Raw genomic sequence first — 12,500 nt, forward strand, 5'->3', positions numbered from 1 at the left:
TTTGAAAGACGCATTTCTCAAGAGAGACGGAACATACATCGTGCCTATGTGAACTCTCGAGAGAGACTGAGCGTTTCCAACTCTGTGACTGGCTTATCAACAGCCAATCAGGAGCGTCGTAAAGGACTGGCCTAGATATCAAATGCACGGTCGATGTGAATCTACTATACGTATTGATTTAACGAGAAAGATAACCAGAGAAACCATCTTCGGTGCTTACGAAAGACAAGATAGACAAGATATTTTGAGTTTGCACCTTCAAGGTTATGGAAACACAGCTACGAAATGTAACACTAATGAAGCGAATTCTTGATTCCGAACATATTGAGGAAATGCAGTGAATCATATCATCCATTTTTTCTCTCGATTTTTTCTTTTATGTGTAAAATGAATGGGCGACAAACTGATATTTAAGTCAGTAAGAATTGGAGGGAAAGACGAGAGTCGTATTTCAACGCGGAAATATCATGGTAAAATATTAGGGGAAAAACTGAAGCTCTGGAATAACATAACAGAAACAGGTATTGAGTGAGCGATCCAAGCATTTGCGAGCCCTTCAGAAATAGTATGGGAAATTAGCGGAGCTACGTGGCTGAGGAAATGTGAGCACAGCAAGAGAGAGAGAGAGAGAGAGAGAGAGAGAGAGAGAGAGAGAAACAGTCGGTAGGTTCATGTCCACATCAATCCGGTCTCACACGCCAGCGTGGACTTTCGCCCAAAGGCAAGTGTGAAATAGTGTTGAAGAAATTCAGAGTTCCGGTATAGACTTCCGTATTCGGTCGAACCAAGGTTGACCAGATAAAAATAAAAATTAGCATTATTTATTTTTCGAATTATATTTCGGACGAATTTCCATAAAAATTCAGTTAGGAAAACATTACTGTAAACATGAGTGTAATAATACAATAAAAAAAACAGGTAAATAAAATATAAAAATTTCAAGATGAATCCAAAAAGAGACCCTTAAAATAAAAAGAAAAGTTCATGTACAAAAAAGATCCACATGAAATAATGAAAAATGGACATGGTGCAGGATTCTGGGCTATTTGTAACGGAAAAATAAGAAAGCAGATTTGCCAAAATGAGCCATATGGTCTATCTGCGTCAGAAGTAATCGAAACACCCAATGGTAATAGGAGTGAGAGCACGAATGTCAATCATATCAAAGTGAATCAAGTTGCTCCACTCGACTAAGTTATGAGAGCTAAGTTCAGATATGCTTTCAAGATTAATGTTGAGAGGGAAAGGAAGAGCGAAGGAATTTTAAGTGTGCATGACACAGAATGGAGAGGAGGTTAGAAAATAGAAACAAGACACTTCGGGGAGAGAATATAGTTTTTTAACAACTTCACCTAGATACGTATTCAATTTATTGCATCAGCAATGTTATAAAAGATGGCGATTCTCTCTTGCGAAAAAAAAAATTCCAATAACAATAAATGGAAAATTTTGCCTGCCTCATTTGTTATTTCCATAGAGCAAATCCCTGTAGAAGGATAATGCCGTAGTGAGATTCACGTGGTGCACTGTAGGCAATACTAAAGGTTGATTTCAGCATCATTTCGGCCTCTAGCACCACCTACTTTTAAGCCTTTTACTTTACCTCCATTCCCGTTTCCCTTCTTCAATCATACTGTTCAATCACTTGAACCCGCTTTTCACTGTTTTAATTGCTGAATGGCTGCATGTGCCCCTGTGATTGTCTTCATAACCTAATTTCACTAAATCAAACTCAAAGAAGAAATAGAACAACATACCAAGGAAGTTATCGTCGCTGCAAATAACTCTACGTGATGTAGTGGTGTATAGCAAAATTTATCATTTAGTCAATCTGAGGCAAAATAAAGCCCATAATGCAACGGTATCATGAACAAATTTGATAAGATACTTGAGGTCACTCGATGCCATTTGGGTACCGCGGGTAATTATTTGGGTATTTGCTGAGCAATCCACTGATTCATACTTTTCAAACGGGGTGGGCTCCGAGGTATAAAATCAAGAAAAAACGTTACCAATTAATAACCTTCGAGTAGTCCCTTTATTTATTATTATGTCACAGAGGTTCGGTTCTTTATGTAACAGACGTAAATCTTCAAAGGTTTCTATGTTCTGAATATAAGCATATATATACATTTATATACACACACACACACACACACACACACACACACATATATACTACATATAATTATATATGATATAAATATATAATATATATTATTATATAATATATAATTATATATAATATATATAGAATCTAACTGGTCATTGTTTTTACCAGATACATCAAGAAATTGCAATACCCACAATGCCCTCTTAACTTCTCAAATTCTTTGCTCTTTTTTGGATACGCTTGTCACTAGAAAGCCTTGAGCTCCAATTTCAAAGCAATTTGAAGAAATCATAATGCCCGGTAGCGGGAAACAAAGCCGCGATACCATAATCACAAAGAGGTTACCTTGACGACCTAACCAAGAGAAGAATAAAAGTTTATTCCCTGTCGTTTCCAGATATATATTTATTAGAGCTAGAACAGACCCATCCTCACCATCGTAGTAAAGTGGGCAATCGTTTTTATTGCTTTTTAGGGTGAAATATATTATGTAGAATCTACTGGTTCATTTTTACCAGATGCATAGGATATTGTAATAGTCACAATGCTCTCTCCGTAATTATGATATCGTTGTTCATTTCCGCTACCGGACATCATGATTTCTTCAAATTGCTTTGAAGTTGGAGCTCAAGGTTTTGTAGTGACAAGTGTATCCAAAAAAGAACAAAAAATTTGAGAAGTTAAGAGGGCATTGTGGCTATTGCAATTTCTTATGTATCTGGTAAAAATGACCAGTAGATTCTATATATATAATATATATATATATATATATATATATATATATATATATATATATATATATATGTATATATATATATTATATATATATATATACATATATATATATATATATATATATATATATATATAAATGTAGAAATGTTTGTTTGTTCACAAAATCTTAAGTCTCTGAAAGTTCTTTACCGATTGCTTTGAAATTTTGACACAACATTGCATGAGTATTTTTAAAATGGAATTTCATCCTACCTAAACCCCCTACGGAGGGGGTGGGGCCCGTGGGGGTGAGAAGGGATTCCCTGAAACGGAGCAGGTTCTGCCCGTGAAACGAGGCTGGTTATGCCCGTAGACTTAGTTTTCTGCATATGACTTGTCATTGGGAAAAGAATACTATATACATCAATGACATCAAAGAGGGTGGAGTTTGAGAAGGGGGTTGACAGAGAGAGAGAATGAGAGGGAGAGGAAGTGAGAGAGAGTAGACGGGGTGTTAGGGAGAAGGAGAGAGAGAGAGAGAGAGAGAGAGAGAGAGAGAGAGAGAGAGAGAGAGTTGATATTAGTGAGAAGAAAGTGGTAAAGTGATTGTTGGAGATAGAAAGAGAAGGGGGCGAAAGGGAGAGGAAGAGAAAGAGAGTAGAAGGGGTCTTTCTCTTTTCTTTCTTTTCCATTTAACCAGGCTGAGCCACAGCAACGAGTGGCCGGGTACAGCTAGTATATATAAAACCACACTCAAGGTTCCATAAATTTTACCTGTTTCTAAATACAAATATCTTTATGATAATTCGCTGCGCAACCATATAAATTTACAAATACAATTTTTTTCCTTAATTGAACCCTCTCTCTCTCTCTCTCTCTCGCAGCGCGCATTGAACTTAATTATGAAATGCACTCGTTACACGTTGCCTTCAGCGCGAAATTAGAATCTTGCAGAAAGCTTTCTTTCCTTTATAGCACATCTTTGGAGCATCCCGAGATTAATTAAATGTCATGTGAGAGAGGAAGCAATTTTACTCTGGAGCATAAGAGCGGTCTTACGGGTAAGGCTTTTATCAGTACCTATGTTCTCTCCCGGTTTTCATCTACGGTTACTAGTATAAAATCTGGGAAACACCTATAGTCTATACATATAAAATATACGTATTATACATAATACATATGTATATATATATATATATATATATATATATATATATATATATATATATATATATAGGGCGTCCCAAATAAATGTATATACATTTTAAGTAATTGTAAACTTGGAGTTTATTATAATTTTATTATTTCATAAATATAAAAATATTTACAAGTGTCACTTTATAGTTTTTTCCCTGAATTTTGACTATATTTTAAATAATTGTAAATCGCACCCCCACATTACCATCGCGATGTTAGATCCTTCCTTGATGAGATCTTACCAAACAGGTGGATTGGACGAAGGTCGCCGAATATCCTCCCCGTTCACCAGACCTCACACCACTAGATTTTTTCATATAGGGATACCTAAAAGACAAGGTCTACGCTATGAAACCTGCAACAGTCGCTGAATTGAGAGAAGCCATTGAACATGAATGCGCCCAAATACCAAGGGTATTGTTTCATGGTGTTTGCGATTCCATTGCTTCGCGTTGTCAGCAGTGTCTGGATCAAAATGGACGTCAGTTTGAGAACAGGCAGTGGAAAAAAAAACAATAACATGACACTTGTAGATATTTTTACATTTTTGAATTAATAAAATTATAATAAGCACCAAGTTTACATTATTTAAAATGTGTATACATTGTTTGAACCACACCCTATATATATATAGATATATATATATATATATATATTATAGTTATATATATATACTATTATATATATATATATAAAAATATATATAGATATATAATATATATATTATATATATATATATATATCTAATATATATATTTATATATATATATATATATATATATATATATTATATAGATATATATATATATATATATATACATCATAAAACTATATAGTGAACGGTATATATTATATATATATAGTATATATATATATATATATAGATCATATAATATATATTATATATATATATATATATATGAGAGCGTAATAAAGTACTGATCATTCCAATCACAGATTTTTGAACTATTATTATTTAATTTTATGAAAAAGAAAAAGAAATGACCGAAACCGTTCGTTTTCTATGATAACCTTGAAACCATAACTTCTTTTCTTGTCAACAAGAAAGCCATAGCATATGGCAGCATAACTGAATTTTATAAAACCTGTAAACAAGACGCCTTCTGATTCGTCAATGTTTTCTTAACAGCATTACCTTTTGATACTAAATACAGCTCTGTATTAGACGACCTCTATCAGCATTTACAACAATTAAAATAATGACAAAGGTCCACTGCTTTCATAAGCTTCGATGTGACGCTCATGGTCAATTTTGCAATTTTAACACTAAGTAATTGCGACTCGATGTTGTGCGTGTAAATTCAGCCATTCGAAGTATGTAGGTTTTCCGTGACCTTTTCAAATTCTAACAAAATTACAATGACTGCGAAAATCGTCGAGCAATCTCCCCTAGATCATGGAGCTTCACGATCTTTATGTCTGGTAGCCTGTCTGTTTGCCTTCCAAATATCAAGGCCAATTTTCCACTTTACACTTTACATCCATTTCCTCGATTCCATTTGCAAATGTCAACAGTTTCCTTAATAAACCCCTGCATCTTCCCCACCCTCTCTCTCTCTCTCTCTCTCTCTCTCTCTCTCTCTCTCTCTCTCCAAATAATCCCTACCACTGAGTCTCGTAACTTACTTTACGAAAACCGAATAGCTTCCATTGCTGGAACAAAATGAGAACGCCTTATGGAATTTGCTCTTCACGGCGCAGCAGAACTCAGTTTCGTGTCTTATTGCTTCTCCTCCTATTTAAACTTTCCTTCCTGTTACTTTACTGAACAAAAAAAAACTATCGCACTGTAATGCTATTGTTTTCTTGTCAATATTTCTTGAATTACTTATAAGTAAAGTCAGCAAATGCCATAGAATTTATTTATATGTTTTGACATTTTCTTTTAATAGCTGCTGTCTTTAATTATGGGTAGAGAGGGTGAATTCTATTTTGAAATGAATTTAAGGTTTCTAAAATTTTCTTTTGGTGATTCCCGTCATTGATTATCGAAAGAATAAATGACTCTATTGTAAAATGTAATTCAATTCATCAAAAGTCGGAGTTTCAACTTATATCACATTACCCTCCCATCATGCCTCTGGCAACGCATACCATTCCACGTGTTCTCCCACCTGGATACTTAAAACACGGGTGAGACAAAAAGAAAAGTGGTTCACGTTTGCATATTCCTTTACTGAGCTAAAAAAAGTTTCCCTAAGCACCGCCTACGCTGTGGTTTCCAGGCACAAGGCTTCTGTGGTGCGCCAAGGAAAAAGCTGGATTATCCGCTATGCCCATTAACTGGGACACTTGGCATATCTTCTCTGCGAAAAACTATTATCCCCCAGAGCGACTGCCCAATGCAGGCGGCGTGTGTGTGTGTGTGTGCGTGTGTACGTGTGTGTGCGCGCGCGCGCTTTTATGGTCTATTCAAGGATTCTGCGGCTAGAGGACAATGTTACGGGCTCAGCAAACTAATCTTACTTTCTTTTTTGGAACAATCACGAAGTATCATTCTATTAAGGTTAATTACAGGATTAACCGATTTGAGGATTGTTTATATACACAATTTCTAAAATGTTATTATACACTAACTTTACCTGCGCCAGGCAACGTAGTGCAGATCTTGAATCACTGAATAATCAGTGGTTTTAATTCACAGTACTCAGTAAACAGTCGCAGTTTTTATTTGTCCATCTGAAGAAACATACAAAACTCCTGGAATACATGAAAAATCCAATTGAAAAGGCTTCAAGAAAAACTTCAATTATGAATAATCTCAACTTACTAAATGTAGCCGAGCGAATTTCAAATTAGTGCTTGTTCACTGGCCCTTAAGAAAAAAAAAAGAAAAAAACACACACACACAAAAGACATGCTACAGTTCTTCCTTCCTTAACCAATAACCATTTTGGGTCAAAATTATGCTTCCGCTTTCTTTCTGATTTCATGCTTGTGCACCCGAGAAGAGCTTACCAATAAATGTGACCTAAAAAGCAGTTGAAGGAGAACTTAGGTTACACACTTATTGGAACGGAATTCTGTTGACGCCAGAAAGAAACAATGAAAGTTAATATACTCTGTTCTATCAAGTTATCTATATATATTAAATATACCTGCACACACACACACACACGTGTACACACCGATTTTAATGATCAAACTACTCGACTCCTTGTGAAACAGCCAAACATCTGCCGACACGCTGTAGTACCTGTTAAGGCCTGTCCACACGGTCGAGCTTTGCTCGACGAACTCAGCTCGATGTGACGTCATAAGCGAGAAACAGCGGATAACGTTCTGACTTTTCCCGCTTCTGACGTCACATCGAGCAAAGTTCGACGGGCAAAGCGAAGATGGCGATGGCAAAGCTCGGTTTGACACCGCACCCGATACCCCTCCACCCCGCCGCAGGTGACACGGACAACTATCATCTGTGACGTGATCACCGAATGGGTTATTTTTTTTTTTTTTTTTTTTTTTTTTTTTTTTACTGCTACAATCAGTACATATGAGCCTCAGTAGCAAACTAGTGCTCGGATACGGCGTGTAGGGTGGGAAAATAGAAGCGGCCTGATGCAAATATGTGTACTGGGCATTACTAAGTCGAATGTCATTGCCGACGGCGCGGCACCACACCAGTCCAGTGGGGCTTTTTTTGTTTGTTTGTGTGGTGTTTTTACGTTGCATTGAACAGAGGTTATTCAGTAACGGGACCAACGGCTTGACGTGACTTACGAACCACGTCAAGAGTGAATTTCTATCAACAGAAATACCCATCTCTAACACCTCAATGGAATGCCCAAGAATCGAACTCACGGCCACCGAGGTGGCAGGTCAAGACCATACCGATCACGCCACTGAGGCGCGTCCAGTGGGGCGGCGTCGCTCATGCAAAGCGGTGCCGCGGCGGTGAAATAACGCCACCGCGTTGGTGTGAAAGTTTCAATTTCGAGGTGTAACGAGAGCCAACAGGAGGCTATTTAAAATGCCTTGAGAATAAGATGCTTGTCATGAAACGTTGCTCCATATGCTTATAATGAACCTTGTTATTTGTTTGTAGTTATGCTTATGATTCCGATACCTCCTTTTTGACATGCTGATAAAACGTTCATTTCGGGATAAATGGATTTAGTAATTGTTAGGAATGTAGATATGTGATGGAACAGAACTTCAAATATGCTTTTGCTCCTACCACCTTTGCTCCTTTTTTTAGGAAAAAAATGGAGTTATTTACATTTATTTTGTTCGTACTTGTTTAATTCCAGCTTCCATTTACTAGTACCAGTTCATTTTCAGTCTTTTTTTTTATCTCTTTTTTTTTTAAATCATTTAGAAACCGTTCGTTCAAGGAACGTCAATGCAATCGAACGACTTTAACATGATGAAATTTTAGACTGATTACAAAAGGGATTACGCCCACGCAGTTCAATTCAATTTCACCTGATACGAAAAGTGGTCTCTCATGATTCGGAGTTCGAGGTTTATCTGCTCCTCTCTCTCTCTCTCTCTCTCTCTCTCTCTCTCTCTCTCTCTCGCTTATGTGATCGTTAGCTAAATATTTATTTACAATTATTTTATTCAAGCAGACCCCACGACAGTACTCAACACTGTTGAACTGTGGTCACACATATTTAACTCTCTCCCTTTAACACACAATTACCAAGGACATTCTTTATAACTCCTATTTCGCTTTATTTCGTTCTACCGTAGTTCCCTGCTGAAGGGGAAAATTCGTCCCTCTTTTACGAAATGTTAAAATATATTTAATAGTTTCTTATATGCAAAAAATGGATGAACAACAAACTGATAAATAGCCCGTAAGAACTGGAAGGATAGATACCAGACATACTTTAATAGAGAAATATTCAGGAAAAAACCACGAAGCTTTGGTATAACATAACAGAAACAAGAATTAAGTGAACGATCCCAGCAATGATGATCCTTTCAAAAATAACATGGAAAACTATCGGGCTACGTGGCTGAGGAAAAGTGAAAATAGCAAAAAAGTTGGTAGGTGCCTGATTCACATGAAGCTGGCCTTACGCCAGCGCGGACTTTTGCCCAAAGGCAAGTCTGAAATGGTGTTAAAGAAACTCAAGCGTTCTAAAATGGACCTTCGTACCTAGGTGAGCTAACTGAGACCATCAGCTTTTATCCGATTACCTTTTTCATTAAATTCCACAAAATTTATATACAAAGTAACAAATATTATAATGGTGAAAGTAATATTTAAAAAAATAGGTAAATGAAGTAGGATCCAAAAAGGAAACTTAAAAAGTAGTAAAGGAACAAAGAAGACCAGATAAGGTGATGGTAAATGGAACTAGTAGAGAATTTAAAGCTATATTTTTCTAAATGGAAAATTGGTGAGAAAACAGATTTGCCGAAAAAAGCCGCATAGTTCATCACCGTCTGCAGTAACTGAAGCACACAATGTTAACAGAAGTGACAACATGAGTTCCATTTCCATTAGTGAATCAAGTTACTTAACTTCAATAAGTTATGAGAGCCAGGTTCAGATGTGCCATCAAGATCAATATTGAGAGACGAGGAAGAGCAAAGGAGTTTCAAGTAAGCGCGACACAGGATTGGGGGGGTGGGGGGGGGGGGGGGGTGGGGGGGGGGGGGGGGGGGGGGGGGGGGGGGGGGGGAGAGAGGGGGGGGGCTTGAGAAAAAGAAACAAAACTCCCTGGAGAGGGATTTTTTTTTTCTGACCGAGATATATATTCATTGCATCAAACGATACTATTGAGAAACATTCGTTTTTTACGAAAAAAAAGTGTACAAGGACGATAAACAGACAATTTTGCCTGCTTTATAATAAATCCCCGTAGGTGAGTAATGCCGTCAATGCACCTCAAGAGGTACACTGTAAGCATTACTAACGTTGCTTGCAACTTCACTTCGGCTCCCACATTTAAGCGTTTTACTTAAGTCCAATTCCAGCTTTCGTTCTTCAATCTTACTGTCCAGCCACTACAACCGCCCCCCCTCCTGCTAAGCGGTGAATGGCTGCAAGAGCTCTTGTGCTTGTATTTATAGTTTATTTCCTTGAATCAAATCCACAGAACAAACGGAACAATATATATATATTATATACATACAGTTTTTCTCGCTAGATAACACTACCTGAAGTATCACAAAGCTTACCATCCGGTCTTTTTGAGGTAAAATAAGGACCATGCCGCAAAGGTATCATGAATTAAATAAGGTACTTAGGGTCCCTCGATTACATTAGGATTTTATTTGGATATTTCGTCGCTTTTAAATGAATGTGCTCCAAGGAATAAAATCAAGAAATAATGTAACCAATTTATATATTTCGAGTCAATCTTTAATTTTTTGGAATATCTTTACTTAGAGATTTGGTTTACTTTACATAACTGTCTTACATCTTCAAAGGTTTCTATGTATGTGTAGGTATATGTATTTGTATATATGTATGCATATATATGTGTGTGCATATGCATTTGTGTGTATATATATTATATATATATATATATATATATATATATATACTATATATATATATAACTATATATATATATATATATATATATATATATATATATCCATATATATATATATATATATATATAGATATATATATATATATATATATGCATGTATGTGTGTGTGCACAAAATGCTCCATAAAATTTTGCATATTTGTCTATACTAACATTTGTATAACAATATGCAATATGCTGCATAAACATGTAATTTTAAAGGTGCATTCTTAAAAATTCTTATTTTCTACTCCTGCTATTCCTCGCAAGCACGCAGTGAACTTAATTATGAAATGCACTCGTTACACGTTGCCTTCAGCCCGAAATTAGAATCTTGCAGAAAGCTTTCCTTCCTTTATGGCACATCTTTGGAGCATCCCGAGATTAATTAAATGTCACGTGAGAGAGGAAGCAATTTTACTCTGGAGCATAAGAGCGTTTTCCACCGGTGGAAGGCTGTACCCATTATGTTCACTCCCTGTTTTTACAAACAGTTTCTAACAAAACTTGGAGGGGATTAACTACTGACCATTTCAAAGGGCATGCGGTTGCCCCATAGGTTTTCTTAAATATCTTTTTAAATATCAACTGTATCTTCTTGAAATTTTGGACCACATGTTTTAGACCTTCCGCTAATGTATGGCAATATAAACTAAGTATCTAAAATTATTAATAATGGCACTTTACTCTTGAACATTTCCAATTTTCTTTGCATTTGACTGAGACTTTCGGACACCGTTAGAAAGACAGCCCGCCCACTTCTTTCTCTCCCTGTTAACAAAATATGAATGAAAGTGTACCGTACTACGATTATGACGTACAGCGTAAACAATAATACTTATGGATTATTGTCTTATGTATCCCAAATTAGTTTATGCTATAAAGTTTTATTTGTTTCATTATTTTGGGAGATTGTTATGAACCTCTTGGTTTATTTAGAGTGTATATACTGGAAAATATACTCGCTGAAAATTAGAGGGGCAGTAGTTACAAGCTGTTCAGGTCTGTTTATATTGTCGTCCTGCTTCACCCGCCCATCCTGAACTCAATGCCATCGAGCAGGTATGGGCGCATATGAAGCTATATGTACGTTCATCGTTACGGCATTTTACCAGGGCAGACCTAAATGCCAGATTGGAGGAAGCAAGGCTTGCTGTCACTAAACAGGTGTGGGAAGGAGCTGTCCAACGAAGTCAAGCTTTCGAGAACGAATACTGACTTACTGACAACATCCGGGATTGCATAGATCCAATCGTTGTCAACGTCACCCCAGTAATGACGAGGACGATCTGTTTTTAGACAGTGATGGGGAAGCGAGCTGAAATATCCTAATACATGTGTATATATTAGTCCTGTAATTAATAAGTTTTTATATATTTATCCACCAGTTATTTTTTTTTTTTTTTTTTTCTTTTTTTTTTTTTTTTTTTTTGTCTGACTGTTTCATGGTTACTGCAAAAATTTACTTCAAAAACTGTAAAAATTTCTGTATATATTGTATACATACTTTATTGGATGTATATAATAAAATAATGGTATATAGTGATCTTACTTTAAATAAACTATGATATGTTTTTTCCTTCCATATTTATATCTCCAATAATAATCTAAGTTGCCACTACCACACCATTCTCATGGAAATAGATAAGAAAGGTACATGATAAATAAAAACATACAAATGGCTTTATGAAAAGTCATCAGTAATAAATGGAAGTTCGTGTACATTTTAAAACGTAAAAAAACATATGGTAGTACACTATTCAATTCATAGTATCAGACAGAGTGAAAGATGCCACAATGTATGTGCGTCAGAGATGCCACTGTCATACCGACCATAGGACCATAGACTTATAGTCTCTCCGTCAAGAGACATTGAGTAACTTAGCTCATTTTTAATTTCGAGAAAACAGTTAAAGAGATTGCATGAAATCATTTCCTGCTAGGAAATCCCTGAAAATACTA

This window comes from Macrobrachium nipponense, chromosome 8 (genome assembly GCF_015104395.2).
Source record: "Macrobrachium nipponense isolate FS-2020 chromosome 8, ASM1510439v2, whole genome shotgun sequence".
In the NCBI taxonomy this organism is placed as follows: domain Eukaryota; kingdom Metazoa; phylum Arthropoda; class Malacostraca; order Decapoda; family Palaemonidae; genus Macrobrachium; species Macrobrachium nipponense.